Genomic DNA, 16,330 nt, shown 5'->3' on the forward strand with positions numbered 1-16,330 from the left:
AGTATGTCGAGCGTTGCCCCCTTTTGAATTCTCTGGACACTAGTGACCTTTTGGTGGGGGAATTGAGTCCCTTGACGTTTAATGTGCCAATTTTAATTGTGCCTAGTCTGCCGCTTATCGTTTCGTGGTTATCAACCATTTATGTGTTTTCTTGGTTCGTTCTTCAAGTCCCCTCTCTTGTCAGGTGGCGAGGTAGTGACGATGTTCTGGTAAGCGCTCGTGGCTGTCTGAAGCTTTGGTGTTTTCACCAGCCCTCCCTCCCCTTTGGGGCATCCAACGTGATACCCCTTGCGCTCTGTATCTTTTCTTAGTTTTTCGACGCATTGATGAGGGCTTGCATCATTGCTTGGTGGCGTCTGGATTGGACTAGATAGAAGTGTTCAGTCCAATGTCGGACCACCGGTGGGGACCGTTACCTCACGGCCCTTATCGCAATAACCATCGTTTTAAGAATTTGAGCCCCCTCCCGTCCCCAAAACATCTAGAAACTTAACAGTAACAGTGATAAACGGAAGTGTAATGTTATGTGCGGTTTTCAGTGTCTTCATCAGCAGGCTGTACCCCCCCTTACCTCAAGGGGGGACTCTTCATCGATTTGTATCCATATGGAGGGCATGTGAGACACCAAGTTCTTGATAAGTGCCCATATTGTGTTCTTCAGTTGTCCGTTTTGACATGCAACTCCCTGGGATGGATTTTCATTTTCCACTTTCGGGTATGTTATTGCCTTGCCTGTACTTTCTTGACCCCTTCACTCTTTTTCACCTTGGGCCCTGGAGCTCCATCGCATCCCGTTCTGCAAGGTGCCCTCTCGTCCCCCCTCCCTTGGACCCGTTCCGAGGAGGTCTGTGATACAGTCTCTGATCTCGTCTTCTGATCGCAGCAGTATCCTCCTGCTTCCATGCTCAAAGGTGAGGGAAAAAGGGTAGCCCCACCTGTATCGCGTGCCTTGCTCTATGAGCCATTTTGTCAGGGGGCTGCAGAGACGTCTCAGGGCTAAGGTGAGCGAAGAGAAGTCCTGGAATATGGTGATCTGGGCTCCTCCCAGTGTGAGGGGCCTGCCGGGTCTGGCCTTCTCCAGGATTCTGGTTCTGTCCTGGTATCGGTGGAATCTGGCGAGGACCGATCTTGGGCCGCCAGGTGGTCCTCCTGCTCTGTGTATTAGTTCAGTTTTAGGCTTGATGTCCTCGTCTGCTGTCAAAATTTTGATGATATTGTGTTTTTGAGGTCCTCCCTCTGTTTGTCCTTCATTTTCCGGTATTCCGAAGAATCGTAGGTTGTTGCTTCGTTCTCTATTTTCTAAATCGGCCATCTTGAGGCGTATTTCTTTCTCCCTTTTCTCGATGTTTTGTATCCTCAGGTCCATTTGGGTTTCTAGGGTGTCAATCGAGGCTTGGTTATTCTCAACAACTTCCAATCTCTCCTCAATGTTGTCCATTCTCCGAGTGATCTTATCTATTTTGCAGCCCAGGTTGGCTCCCATGTTCTTTATTTCGTTCAAAAGGGCAGCGATATCGCCCTTGGTGGCAGCTGCTCCCGTTTCTGCGATGTCTGTTGACATTATGGCTTTATGGTCAAAGGCAGGGGGAGACAGTGCGTAGGCGTACCTGGCTAGTTTGCGCTTAACGTTCATGTGCCAATTCTTGGGTCAGAGGAGGCACATGCCGCTAGTTTGGGGGCCTTACCCTCTGTGCCGCTGCGTGAGTCGGTGGCTCCAGATTGATTCCAGGGCGGTGGGCTGGCGTGCAGTCTACTGTGTGGGTGGGAGGCTGGAATGGAGGCTCTCTGGGAAGTCTTCAGTGCTGTTGGGTCTGTTTTTGGCCGAGATCTTCTTGGGGGAGCTTCTCCCTCATGCTGGTTTGTGCAGTGTCAATCCCAGGGGGGTATGACGGGGGCAGGACGGGAGCCTGAGGTGGACCTGGTGCCTTTCGCACATTCATTAGTATGAGGTGTCCTGAATTTCAGCTCTGGTGCATGCGGTCCTCGGGTCTTGCTTGGGGAGAATATGAAAAGTCTCTGGGGTGGGGTCCTTTACCTCCCTTGCGTGATGCCCCGCTGTATATGGACGTGGGGTTTAGCTACCGAGTTCCACCAATCTTGCCCAGCTGCGTTGGGGGGCCTGTTGAGATCACCCTGAGAGGATTGGCTCACCTGTATGGGGAACGCTCGCACAGATGGCCGGGGCTGTGTGGTGGATCAGTGTCTCGGTTTCTTGTTTTCTTGTTCTCCCCCCCCCCCGTGGGGTGGGGGGCGGCAGGTATCAGGGGCCTGGGTGTGCTTGTCCTAGGTCTACGGAGCGCTGTATGCTCCTGGCGGGCGGCCGGTACTGCGGCACATTCAACTCGGCCTCATGTGCCACGGGCAGCTTCTCACCAACGGGTCGCGGGCACCCGGTCCTCCGTGTAGCGCAGTCGTAGCTGCCGGTGATGCTGTGTCAGCCACGCGGCTGTGGAAGCGCCACCCACCTCCGATGCCGACGGGGTCCCATCCGTGCTCCGGCAGGTCTCAGTGGGAGAGGCAGGGGGGGGGGGTCGCTGTGGTCTCCTTTGCTCTGTGGCACCCACGCATCAACTTTAAACCCCCTCAAGAGAGGGTGCCCGGGGGGTGGGGGGGTAGACTAGTCTCGGGGTACCTCTTCAATGAGCAATAAGCCCCGGAGGCCTTTCAAGTCCGCAGCGTTGGGCTGCTTGGGCTTTACTTTTTCGGACGTTCGAATGTTCCTTCTCTGCGGGAAACTTCCATCGGTAATATCTCCAGCTTCCGACGTCCGATTTTCATCGGGTTTTCGCCTAAAGTGGTGGTGGGGGGGGGGGGGGGGGGGAGGATGAGGGTCTTCCGATGCGCGTTTCTCTTATTCTCCCGTGGGGCGGGGTCGTGGTGTGGGGGTTCACCTCACTATACGGACCCTTGGGGACGGCGCTCACACGGGGAGGTTGATCATCCGTGCGCCCCCAGACGGCCAACCGACTACTACACTCGGGCCTCGAGCCTTTGAGAACGACCCAGCCAGGGTTGGATTCCTGGTCTCCAACTTAGTTGGCAACGCCTTAGCTTGGGCTACACTCCTGATGACTAATATCGATCCTGCACTGAATGACTTTTCCCCGTTTCTACAACAATTCAGGGCAAGGTTTGATAGACCTGAGGTACAAGATTCGTCTTATGAGGTCATACTAGACTTCAGAAAAGGCTCACTTGACGTACAGTCCTACGTCTCAAACTTCCAGAAAATGGCAGTTAATGCCAGATGGCCAGACTCCGCTCAGCAGATGCTGTTCAGAAGAGGGCTCCATGACGACAAAGGAAGAATTGGCCCGTGTTGCTCGTCCAGCCACCTTTCAGGAACTGGTTACCTTGGCCCTGCAAATAGAGTTCCGTCTAGTTGAACGCTGACAGGAAAGAAGGAGAGGCCAACCTTACTCTCTAGTGAACAACCTCCAGACAGTCCTAAAGGACAGAATACTCGCTGAAGAACTGATGCAGAATGGAACAGGGAGAGTGCCCTTGACCCCAGAAGAACGGAAGAGGCATCGTGAACTAGGCCTGTACATGTAGTGTGGTTCTTAAAAGCACATATTGCGGAATTGCCCTGAAGTTCCACCTAGGCGCAAGGGAAACGCTTTACCGCGCTTTTATGCTGGGGAGATCTCGGGGGAAGCGACACCAGTCTCTGCAACCGCACCCAATCACTAGAAGGAGTAGAAGACAACCGCTTAAAGGTGTTCCATGTATGCTTAAAGACCACACGTAACACCTCTCTTCAAGTGCTAGCAATATTGGACTGCGGTGCAGCCGGTAATTTTGTGGACATCTCATGGGCAAGAGAATACAAGATACCACTGCAAGAAAAGCAAAGGCCCATTCCAGTCAAAGGGGTGGACTGATCCCCTCTTTTGCCAGGCCCCATAGTTATGGAGACCAGACCCTTACACGTGGTGTTGGGTGGACATCAGGTGGTCATGGATTTTTATATCATCCGGGCAGCCCACTTCTCAGTCATCCTGGGAATGCCGTGGCTGCGTCGGCATAATCCCCGGTTTTACTGGAAGGCCAACGTTTTGAGTTTCGATTCTCAGTACTGTTATCAGCATTGTCTTGGTCGGTCGGATCCCGGAGCACAGAAGGGTAAGGCAGTCTTACTGCCCAGGTCTACAATCTCATTTGTTCCTGTCCACCACCAAGAGTATTCAGCGGGATTTGAAGACAGACTCCCGAGACTGTTACCTCCTCACAGATCAGAGGATTGTGCTATAGACTTGATACCTGATGCTACTGTTCCCTTTGGTCGAATGTTATCCCCTTTCTCATCCAGAGCCAGAGGCACTCAAGGACTACCTAGATGCCAATCTGCAAAATGAGCTCATAAAGTAGTCCAAGTCACCATGTGGGGGCCTCTCTTTTCTTTACTCCCCAAGAAGGACACGAACTTCCGCAACCTTAATCATCTAACCATGTGACAGATATTCGATGCCCCTGATGAAGGACGGAGGCAGTGCAGGATTCTACAGTCTTTATAAAGCTGGATCTCACGGGTGCTTACCACCTCCTTAGAATCAAGAAGGGAGACAAATGGAAAACGACATTCCGGATTCCATTGGGACTGTACGAATACCAAGTAATGCTGTTTTGCCTTGTAAACGCCCCAGCTATGTTCCAGCGCTCCAGCGCTTCATCAACAAGATCTTTTCAGACTTTCTTCTATACATCTCGGTAGTCGTCTACCTTGACCACATTATAGTCTTTTTCCCCTACATTGTCAGAACAACCCGAACATGTCAGAAGTACTGACATCTGGAGGCAAACCAACTGTTTGCCAAGCCAGAGAAGTGCCAATTCAAGACCTCTACGGTATCTTATTTGGGGTACATCCTGTCCAGTGAAGGAGTTCGGATGGATCCTGGGAAAGTGAAGGTGATACTTCAAATGGCAGGAACCAAATAATATTAAAGACATCCAGAGGTTTTTGGGTTTGGCAAATTTTTATAGACGCTTTATCCCTATGTTTTCTGAAGTGGTTTTGCCTATATCTGCTTTACTCAAAAAGGGAGTGAGATTTGTTATGAATCGAGAGGTAAAGAAAGCATTTCAGAAGCTCAAGACCCTCATTACCACGGCTCCTATACTGGTCCAACCAGACCAGATCATAGAGTTCATCGTGGAAGCAGACACATCCCGAGGTGCCTTAGGGGCGGTTCTTCTGCAAAAGACCTTGGAGGGTCTAGAACACCCGGTCGTCTACTATTCAAGAGCCCTTACCACCAGCGAGGGGAACTATTCGGTTCTTGAGAAGGAGCTACGTGCTATAAAGATGGCCTGTGAAGAGTGGAGGCCCCTACTCCAGGGAGCAGCTCACCCTTTTAGTCCGCACAGATCACCGGAACTTAAGAGTTCTCCAACAGATGGAGTGCTGAAACTCTCGCCATGCCCGCTGGGCCTACTTTTTTTCATAATATGATTTCATTATTACCCATTTACCGGGTTCTGCCAATACTTTGGCGTATGCCCCATCAAGAAGGACCGAGGATGACTGGGGAATTTAAGATAGCAACTTGGAACGTGAGGGGGCCAAAAAGCTATATCAAACGGAATCGGGTTAGGACCTTTTTTAGACGTCAAAAGATAGTTATAGTGCTACTGCAAGAGACCCACCTGACGAAGGAGAAACAGGATAGAATTTTGCAGAAATGTCAAGGGACGACCTTGGGTACAGCCTACTCGGCGTATGCTATGGGAGTCTTGATCTGGATAGCACCTCATGTCCCATTTAAGCTCTTGCAGTCCTCTGTAGACAAGGGTGGTAATGATGCGGGGGCTGGTGGAAAGTAAAGAAATGTGCATAATTAGCCTGTATGCCCCGAACCAGGATACAGCAGCGTATTTTAGATCTCTATACAAGAAGATGGGTACTTATATAGGTGGGGCGGTAATATGGGGGGGGGGGTAGGCTTTAATTGCACTCTAGACCCAAAAGGTGGACAGGTCGGATAAAAGGCTAGCTCATCCGACCCCATCAGCTAAATCTTTGAACACATTGTTGCAGGCCTTTCGATTAGTGGCTGTTTGGAGAGAGCGACACCCGCAGGATCGGGGGGATACTCAATTAGTCTGCCCCACAAGACCTACACACGAGGCTAGGTTATGTGTTCACCGGGAGGGACATGTTACAGGAGATGACACTTGCAGAATATAAAGCCATAGTCCTGTCGGATAATGCCCCTCGGCAGGGACAAGGCAGGCCCTACCTCTGAGCTAGGATTCCGATGTGGAGCCCAAGGGCAGTGGCACTAAAGGATACAGGGTTCCGGGATGACCCGAGGGTGGAGGTGAGGGAGTATTTCAAACATAATACTGGCTGTGTAGACTCAGCCGGGGTGTTGTGGGAAGCATTCAAAGTGATAGTGAGGGGGGCTGCAATACCCAAGGCTAAGGGGTTGCAGGAGATCATAACTCGAGTCAATGGAAAGGATTATGCGAGAGGGTGCAAGATCCCCAGAAGCAGCCAAGGGGGCATCTCGATTGCAACAAGAATGTAGAGATGACTGGGAAAGGCTAGGTAACTTAAGCTTTAAGAAATATATTGAGATGCAGAGGGAGTCAAACCAGCCAGATTGTTAAGCCTGGTTTTATAAAAGTGAGACCCCCCCCCCACTCCCAGCAGACTTATTATATGCGGCTATATGATGACGTTGAGGAAGAGGAGGAATTGGATATACAAGAGGCATTAACTGAGATTATGCTCCCCAAACTGGATGTAAGAGAGAGAGAGAGCCTTGACGTCCCTACAACGATAGAATTAGAACATGTGATAAAACAACTGCCTACCAGCAAGGCCCCGGAGGCAGATGGACTCCCCCTGGGGCAGAAATACTACCCCCAATACTAGCGATTTTAAATTAGGCGCTTAGCATGGGTAAACTGCCTGCCTCTTTGCGCGAGGTGATAATGATCCCGTTCCTCAAACCGTCTAAGCCAGATACAGGGTGTGGATCCTATAGACGCCTCTCACTACTTAAACAGGACGCGAAGATTCTAACAGCAGTCATGGCGAATAGGTTGAGACCAGATATAAGCAAACTTATACCTCCAGACCAGACTGGCTATGTTTCACATAGGAATATAACCAACAACTTAAGAAGACTGCACCATATAATTGACTACACCCAAAGAGGGAAGCAGGAGGCGGCTCTCATCTCACTTGATGCAGTTAAAGCGTTTGATTCTGTCAAATGGCCCTGGCTGCTGGTAGTCCTGGAGGGGTATGGCATCGGGCCTACATACCTGAGTGGGTGCGATTATTGTACAGCGAGCCGGTAGCAAGGGTTAAGACAGGCGCTACGATCTCCAAAAAATGGCAATTGAGAAAAAGTACCAGACAAGGGTGCCCGTGGTCCTCGATGCTATTCATACTGCCACTGGAGCCATTGGCAGTGTACCTGAGGAAGGAGTATGGGGAAGCGGGAATTAGTATTAAGGGGAAACAGCACCTAATATCGTATGCTGATGACACGTTACTGTACCTGCAACATCCGGAGAACCTACAATATATTTTAGATGTAATGACAAGGTACACAGCGCTATCGGGTATAACTGTTAACCCACAGAAGTCAAGGCTATACCCCCTGGGGGCATATGTTGGGACGCCCACACACAGACTGCAGGTGCTACCGATAGCTTGGGAAATGTAGATATTTCAATATCTTGGTGTAGACATATACCACGACCCTGAGGCGGAACACAGGCATAACACAGAAAAGGCATCATTTAGAATTGAGAAAAGTATGGCATTTTGGACCAGACTACCATAGTCTATGATGGGTCGAGTTGCATTATTGAAGATGGTGGTGCTGCCCAGATTACTACATTATTTTGGCGAAGGGCTTGTCAGACGATACATAATCCTACCCCTTGTTCCCCGCGGATCTCACTGGTGGCACTGGAAGGGGTAGATGCGCAGGTTAAGCTGAATGTTAGAAGGATGTGGGAACCGGTTGGGATAGCGACGGTGGGTGACATGCTGGTGGATGGGAAACCCAGGGACTTTGAGGGGTTGGTGGAGAGCACAGGATTACATAGAGGACAGCACATCACGTACTCTAGACTCCTAGGGATCATAAAGAGCATGTGGCTCAAAGCCGAACTGGCCCTACAGCCGGATACGGTAATAGAAAATTTTATCATGTACGAAAGGCGGACATGAGGTGTCCCGCATAGACGAGTTATTGATTTCAAAAGGAAGGAAAAGAGATGGCCCGCACGAGACAGCATTGGGAGGAAGATGTTGGGGAACCAATTTCGGATGGACTGTGGGCCAGGGCACAATGGTACCATAAGAAAGTATCAAGAAATGTGAGATTGCAGCAAATTCAGCTTTATTTGCCCACACAGCATACATAACCCCTGATAAAATGTCTCTGTTCAATCACGTGGGAATGCAGACAGGTTCGAAGTGTGGGGTGGTGAATGCGGGGTTAGTGCATATGTTCTGGTCCTGTGCAGAGATTGACAGATTCTGGGAAGAAGTGCCTTGCATTATGGATAAAGTGGATATTGTATTAGACGCGAGTTCTCCTTGGGGTTGCCTGTTATGGGGCTTCCCAAGGTCCCGTAAAGCTAAGCATGGGAGTAAATGAAGGACATAGCATAGATACTGGCTAAACGTAGAATCGCCATGAGTTGGAAAGCACGGACGAGACCGTCTGCACAAGTATGGTGGCAGGATCTGAAGAAATGGGCAAACGAAGAAACAGTAGTGTGGCAATAAGATAGGAGTAGGAAGGCGGATCCGGAGGGTGGGGGGGCTAGATGCCTGGAGACAACTGGTGGCTGCTCTATCTGTATCGGACCAAGCGGAAAGGGACGAAAGTTAATTTGGGGGTAAAATGATAACAGGAAGCAAGGTTGTGTGGTGCAATATAGGCCTGGTTGGGGAAGGGGAGTTGTGGGTGGGGGAGAAAAGAAACAAAACTAATACATATCACTGTACGTGTAAGTTAATGATGTAAAAGATTTGTAAAGATGTATGGTTATAAGCTGAATAAAAAATAAAAAAGTACACAACCTTGCGTCAAGGGACTTCTGGTGGCCTTCTCTATGGAAGGATGGATGTTAAGAACTACGCGTCATCTTGTCCCACTTGTGCTGCCAACAAGACTTCAGTGGGTAAACCCATAGGCCTTCTTCAACAAGAAGGGCCATAGACTTGGTTACCTCCAGCAGAATATTTAGTATACCTTGAAAGTAGCAGGTATAATGTCTTTGTATCTGTAAAAAAACCCACCCTGGTTCATCACCTACGGTTTTACGTTTTATTTGTGTTTCTTCAACGACAACTAATGAAACAATTGTTCAGATCTCATGTCATGCTATTGCAAATTGGTATGGTAACTAATTGAATTATGTTTCCAATCTATTTTTGCTTTGTTTCTATTTGAATATGTTTGCAAAATAAGTGGGCATGTGCTGTTCATATAAAACTATTACAGCGGTGCGAGAGCAGAGGGAGAGCAGTCACCTGCAGTCTCTCTACACTGTCTATCCTGTGAGAAGTCCATTAATACTGCTATTCCCCGCGGAGAGCGGAGAGCGGAGCGAGAGCAGAGGGAGAGCAGTCACCTGCAGTCTCTCTACACTGTCTATCCTGTGAGAAGTCCATTAATACTGCTATTCCCCGCGGAGCGGAGAGCAGAGGGAGAGCAGTCACCTGCAGTCTCTCTACACTGTCTATCCTGTCTATCCTGTGAGAAGTCCATTAATACTGCTATTCCCCGCGGAGCGAGAGCAGAGGGAGAGCAGTCACCTGCAGTCCGCTGCAGACAACGCGGACGATGGCTTCAACAGAGATGTCAACAGAGGTACGAAATTTAAGTATAGCGCCTGATACACAGCTCTTGTACTCTGAACACCACAATAATGGACCTTACTCCAGAACTATCCCCCCGAATTCTACGTAGTTCACTGAAGCCGAACGAAGATCCGAAGCCAAAACGCAAATCCATGTTGCCCACCCAAAAACAGAAAGAACAGAAAAATCAGCGCCCACCATCGAAAACAACGAAACCAACGATAATCACTCCACTGTGTAGCAAAACCTCAACAAACACGGCGAAAAACGTTTTCTTCCCGAACCAACCACCAGTGGTTATAGGAAATTTACAACAGGGGCACGAATGCTTTCACCAGATCGAGACAGGATCTCAGTGTGTCCCGAAGTCCACCCCTGGGTCAGTAAACACGTCAACAAGCCTGTTAATGGACAAAACTCCAATTAGGAGGAATAGTACAAACACTCATCAAGAAGAGGAAACAATAGATTCACCCGGCAGAATGATTGAAAATAAACACACTTTTCCCCCCCTACCTGTGTCCCCCGCCCCCGCAGCGTCCCGAACTCAGGGATCGCGACCCATGGATCCGGCGACTTCTGAAGGAGTATGGCCGTCTCCCTCCATACCGTGTGGCATCCTCTCCCCTGCCCGGCTGGGTCTGCCCGTCCCTCTCGGAAACGAGACGAGTGGTGCTCGGGACTTTCCCGTCGAAGGACGGACGGCCCGTGCACCTGGGCATCCGGCTAGAGGTAAGGGGTGTGTGGCCCCGGGAGGAGGGAGGATAGAGGAGAGAGAAACCAGGGAGATCCAGAGAGAGCGGACAGACACGGCGAAAAAGCGGAGCCCAAACAGGGAGAAAATTTCGTCCGCAAAGCCCGCCCACTGCAGCTTGAACTCGCAGCTGGATACACAGGGCCTCGTAGGGGGAGCCACGACGGCCGAAGACCGCGGTGTGGTTTCAACGACCAAACTGGTAGAAGTGCAATACCACGCCTCACAAATGTCGCCAGAAAAAAATCTTTATGTTCGCTCTGTCTCCCCAGTAGTAGGCGGAGAGGATCTAACTGCACCTGGAACGGACGAGGTGTGGGCAAATGAGACTTGTGATAACTCAATGGACATGTCAACTGAACAAAGGAGCCCATGTATATTTACATTCCCGGACTCCACTTTAGAACCCGAGACAGCTACCAAAGGGGCAACCTCAAGCAAACTCCCCCAGGGTGTCTTCAAACAAAGCCAAAAAGAAACTGTCCTCGGCAAATGCAAAAACAAAAGCATTGAGAGCCAAGAAGACTTGCAAATCAACCCTTCTGACGCCCCTTCTGTCGAGTGCCCTGAAAGATTTCATAAACAAACAATTTAAAACAAAATTGGCTCACCCAAAAGAATTGTCAGATGAAGAAATCCTAGAGGCCATCCAGGATTTACAAACAGTGAGCAAATCACGGAAAATAACTTTGGGGACGTCTGGCCTACGAAACCAGACTCTGACATCAATACCTGAAAGAATACATCCAAGTGTAGACAAAGAAATTTTGGAAACCATGGAAAACAAAAACCAAGCTGAGACAGGAGAACGAAACAAAGAACATATATCTGTCCCAGTGATACAAAGCGAGAAAAATCCAGTAAGCAGGAATATAGAGGGAGAATCTCGAGCTCCCACGGAAAAATCATACAGCCAGGAGGCAATCCAACAAGAAGTGCACAAAGTGTGGAGTCCCAAAACCTGTGGACAAGACTTACAAATTTCATCGACGCCCAAAAAAGTACAACCAAGAAAATCTAGTTTAACCGCAATGCCATCGGACATATGCCCCCTTCTAGAACTTCGGAATCCGGATGTGGAGACCCCAATTCTGGAAGAGCTTAGTCTGGCTGCAATCCAACCACCTCTACAAACATCCCACTTCAGATCCCCTCCTAAGAATCGAAGAGTACGTGAAATAGCAGCCCCAGGAAACAAAGAATCTCCATAAAAAAAAAACGACCTCTCAGTCATCATGTCAGCTATTACCATCGCTTTAGAACCGTTTGGAAAGCTTTATGAAGCAATTAACGATTCAATCAAAGATAGTACGGTTTTGACTGCAATGATGCACAGTAAATTGATCTTCGTGGAAGGCTTTATCACAGCTATGGATCAAAAAAACAAAGAATGCAGTGACATTTGGGACAAAAAGCTGAGTAGGCTAGAGGACCTAATGTCCTGTCCAAATCAAGCCTCTCCAGCCACAATAGAAAGAGAATCTCAGACCGAAGGGTCTTTTGTGTCTCGAGATTTAGCGCCGATCTTCAAAAAGAAAACAGAAAAATATTCTCAAACGATCGGAACAATGTCCGACCAACAACAAACGAATGAAACATCGGAAATGAGTACATCTGCAACAAAAAGCAAATCAGTATTGGAAATTTTAAGAACTAGTGAACTGAACGAAAATGGAAAACAAACGGAGTCGGCTCTGGACCGCTTGACGATAAAGAGAAATAAACAAAAGGAATCAAAAAAACCAACTAAGAGCTCGTCTGTGCAAAATGAGAATTTAAACAACTCAGTAATTTGTACGTCCTCCTCCCCGAGATCGGTCGACGAGTTCATAGCGCAAAGCTCATTAATGGACCTTAGTGAGCATCTAGAGACACCCAAAGAAGGCAAACTGAACACTACGAACATGAATGTCCTGCATTTTCAACCTACAAATTCCACCAGAGTACCCGACACTCGGGCACATGAAAAAAAAAATAATCACCAGAAAGAATTGACTCAAGCCAGACGATAGGCTTAACTCCCTGTGACCCTCATAGACAATTGGATGAACCGACTGAGAAGTCCCACTGTGGAAACACCCCCCCGAGAAGGGGGAGGGACGAACAGATGAGACAGAGGGATTTCTTTGTATCGAAGACACGCCTTTTTAAGATCGAACAAACATCTTCAGTTGACCAGTACATGATACTAAACCGGAATACGGTGCTGAAAATTCTTAAAAAGTCCAAAACTTTACGAAATTTAAAAAAATCGGATGATTTTACACTAATCGAGCCATATCATAGAAAACAACTAGCAAAGGCCTATCTGCATATTAAACGGAACGCCCTGAAGGAACTCTCGTGTGATGTCTACTCGGAACTAGCTAGTATGGGATTTAATCTAGTTGAGATGTCAACCACAAAACCTAAAGATGATACTAGACACATCTACAATACCTCCCCAAAAAAGAACTATAGGTATAAATCTAGAACTGAAGACCTATACAGAACTGGCAAAAGAGGGCAAAGCCCAGTGAAAATACCCTACTGGCCTCCAAAGTCTAGAAGGGACGAAAGCTCTGAATACAGACGAGAGGAGACAAAATTATAAACCTCTTCGAGATAAAAAAACAGATACATTCCTGCCCTGCCGTCATCAAGAACGCGGAGCTCCATTGAGGGAGATTCCGTCACCTGGGAAACAAACTAATACAACTAACGGTGAAACAGAAAAAGCATCAAAGAAAGATAAATGGACTTGGTTTCGCAGCATCTTATTACCAGGGCGTGGAAAATAGCAATCATTGGGGGTGGAATACCCAAGGAAATCCCCAACTGACGTGTCAACGACATGCTTAGAAAACGACATCCTAAGTATAGCATCTTGGAACACCAGAGGATATGTACATCTCACTAATTCTGAGAGTCAGGATCTCAGCCGATATGATATCATATGCCTCCAAGAGACTTGGCTATGTGAAAAACCAGCGCTCGACGGCTACTGCATTGAATTATCCCCAGCCCACAAAGGACCATTTGGCCGCCCTTCATCAGGCCTACTTACAGCAATCCGGATGGGCTCGGGGGTCGAAATTCTAACGGTGATAAAGTGGACATACGAAATTTTGGCAATTTTGACCATATGGGATTCCAGAAAACTAAAGCAAAATCCTGGAACACAAGATGCGGTAGCTATAATAAACGTATATTGGAACCCCCAAAAGACCTCAACGGAAACAATGTGTAAAGAAATAACAAACACAATTGACGAAATTGCCATGAACTACAAATCCTTCGATATTATCATCATCTGTGGTGATCTTAATGCCAACTGTGCAGCGCACAGTACGAACCAGATAAATCCATCTACTATCTCGAATGTGTCAAATAGGGGTGCGACATGGAACGGAATCATGAAATCTCGTAACATGTATAATTCGGCCTCAGTGACGAACTCCGAAACTTTGCTTCCAACCTGGGAACGAGGCGTATCTGCGGCAACCCTGGACTATATTATCGTCTCTGAATTTTTTCATCGCAACATTGTCTCTTTCAGTGTTACTAAAACTAAGCAGAGCGACCATAACCTACTACATCTAAAGCTTAAAAATAAGGCGATTGCATCGCAATTTTACATCCCAGAAATCGAAACAAATCCACAAAATACTCGTTTACGAATGACCGCTTCAGAGGTCTCGAAACTGAAAGTTCAGTTCACAACCCTTACTTTAGATCGGACAGTGCAAGATGACGTGGCCAGATCAAGTTACATTCCTCTTCTTGTGGCCTTTAAGAAACCAAGAAAACTACTGAATCTACACTCGACCCAGCACACTCATGAATATAATGCAATACTGGTCTCAAAACGCAGAGCTATACGGAAAAAAAGAAGAGAAGCTAAATCCCTAAATCTTCCATCACTGTGGGACACCTTAAAAGCGGAAACCAGAAATTACAAGCAATGGCTGAAACACTCAAGAAACCTGCGATATCAAGCTGACGCAGAGGAGATGCTAAGGACATTAGCTAACAAAAGGTCTCGTGACTTCTGGTCATTGATAAATAAATCAAATAAGACAGCAAACTCTCACATAATAAATCCAGTTCCTGAGGAAACCTGGAATGTACACTTCTCGAAGCTTTTCCAAAAACCGGAAGAAAACGAGGTTGAGTTTATTAGAATGGCGGACTCACCATGGGTGGATTTATCTGACGTGAGTGACATCAAACTCACGATAATGAAATTAAACTCATCTAGAGCTGCGGGACCGGATGGCCTGGCAAATTGCAACCTTAAGGAACATCCAGATGAGTGGTCTAACCTCATCGGCGCAATCTTCAGTCTATGCAGGAAAAAAAGAACAGTTCCGGATTCATGGTCTAAAGCCTTGATCGTTCCTATTTTCAAAAAAGGATCACGTGCGGATCCGGCGAATTACAGGCCAATAGCTCTCTTGGATGTCATTGGGAAGATCTTTGCCTCCATGCTTTTGTCTTACTTTCGGAAATGGGCGCTCTCAGCGACTTGTTTTGATCCTCTACAGACTGGTTTCCAGAAGAATGCAAGCACCAGCGCAAACATAATGTGTTTGACTCTACTCAAAGAAAAAGTTTTGACTGGTGGTCCCCGAATTTTTCTTGCATTTGTTGACCTATCTCAGGCCTTTGATGGAGTGGATCGACAGAAGCTCTGGATAAAATTGAAATCCTGGGCCTGTCCAAACGAAATCTTGGAACCCATAATTAGCCTCCATACAGACACACATATAAGAGTTCGCCTAAACAACGTAGGCCTCCTATCTAAATCCATCTCAACAGGTCGTGGAGTCAAACAGGGCTGCCCTTTGGCCCCGGCGTTATTTATAACATACTTGGGAGACCTTAAGGAGAGCCAAAGTAACATCAGAACATTTCCGCCTAAGATAGGTGGGACATCGATTCCAAGATTGCTGTATGCTGACGACCTGATTCTGCTCGATCACACCCAAGTGGGTCTCCAGCGCCAACTGGATAATCGGTCAACATATATTCAAGATGATAATCTGGAGATCAACAAAGCAAAAACTAAGATCTTGATTCTACAAAAAACTGCCACCAAAAAAAAGGAGAGGTTCCACTGGCATCTCAGGGGAACATAAATTGAAGTTGTAGACTCGTTTAAATATCTAGGTGTCCATTTAGATACCTCGAAGAAATCGGGAACTATGCAAGCCAGCTTATGGGCGAAAACTAAAAATCTTACAGCACAGTTAAGAATGGTCGATCGGAAATATGGAAAGTTTTCACTCCAACCGGCTATAAACTATTATAAAGCTAAGATTGTTCCATCTCTGACCTACGGCATGGATGCCATACCCTCTTTTCCGCCTTCAACATGGCAAAAACTGGAAGGCCATATATGGAGAGCCGTCTTGGGTCTCCCAAATTCAACACCGATAGCTCCAATCAGGCGAGAGCTGGGTTTACTCTCTTTGAAGGCCGTAGTGGATCACAGTTCTTTGCAATTATATAGGAAAATCATTCACCCGAGAGTCTCACAATCTACCAAATAATGGCAGTAGAACTGGAAAAAGGCTCAAATCAGTCTATGAATCAATGGGCCGCGGAGCAAAAACAAAAACTATGGCAAATAGCATGTACTGAGACAGAACTTAAAGAAAATCCAACGAGGATAAAAAAGAAACTTGAATGTTGGGACTGGATCAATACGGCTGATTCAGTTTCAGCGTGCAAACTCCTAGCTCACCTTCCCT

At 47.5% G+C, this 16,330-nt stretch overlaps 1 protein-coding gene across 1 annotated transcript in view; it reads right to left on the reverse strand.

The window, feature by feature from the left end:
- SOS1 (SOS Ras/Rac guanine nucleotide exchange factor 1) overlaps positions 1 to 16,330 on the reverse strand; it is a 2,649,334-nt gene that overhangs the window by 2,616,247 nt on the left and 16,757 nt on the right. The gene's annotated exons all lie outside the window — the stretch shown is intronic.

Source organism: Ambystoma mexicanum, chromosome 4p (genome assembly GCF_040938575.1).
Source record: "Ambystoma mexicanum isolate Mex_15411 chromosome 4p, UKY_AmexF1_1, whole genome shotgun sequence".
NCBI lineage: Eukaryota > Metazoa > Chordata > Amphibia > Caudata > Ambystomatidae > Ambystoma > Ambystoma mexicanum.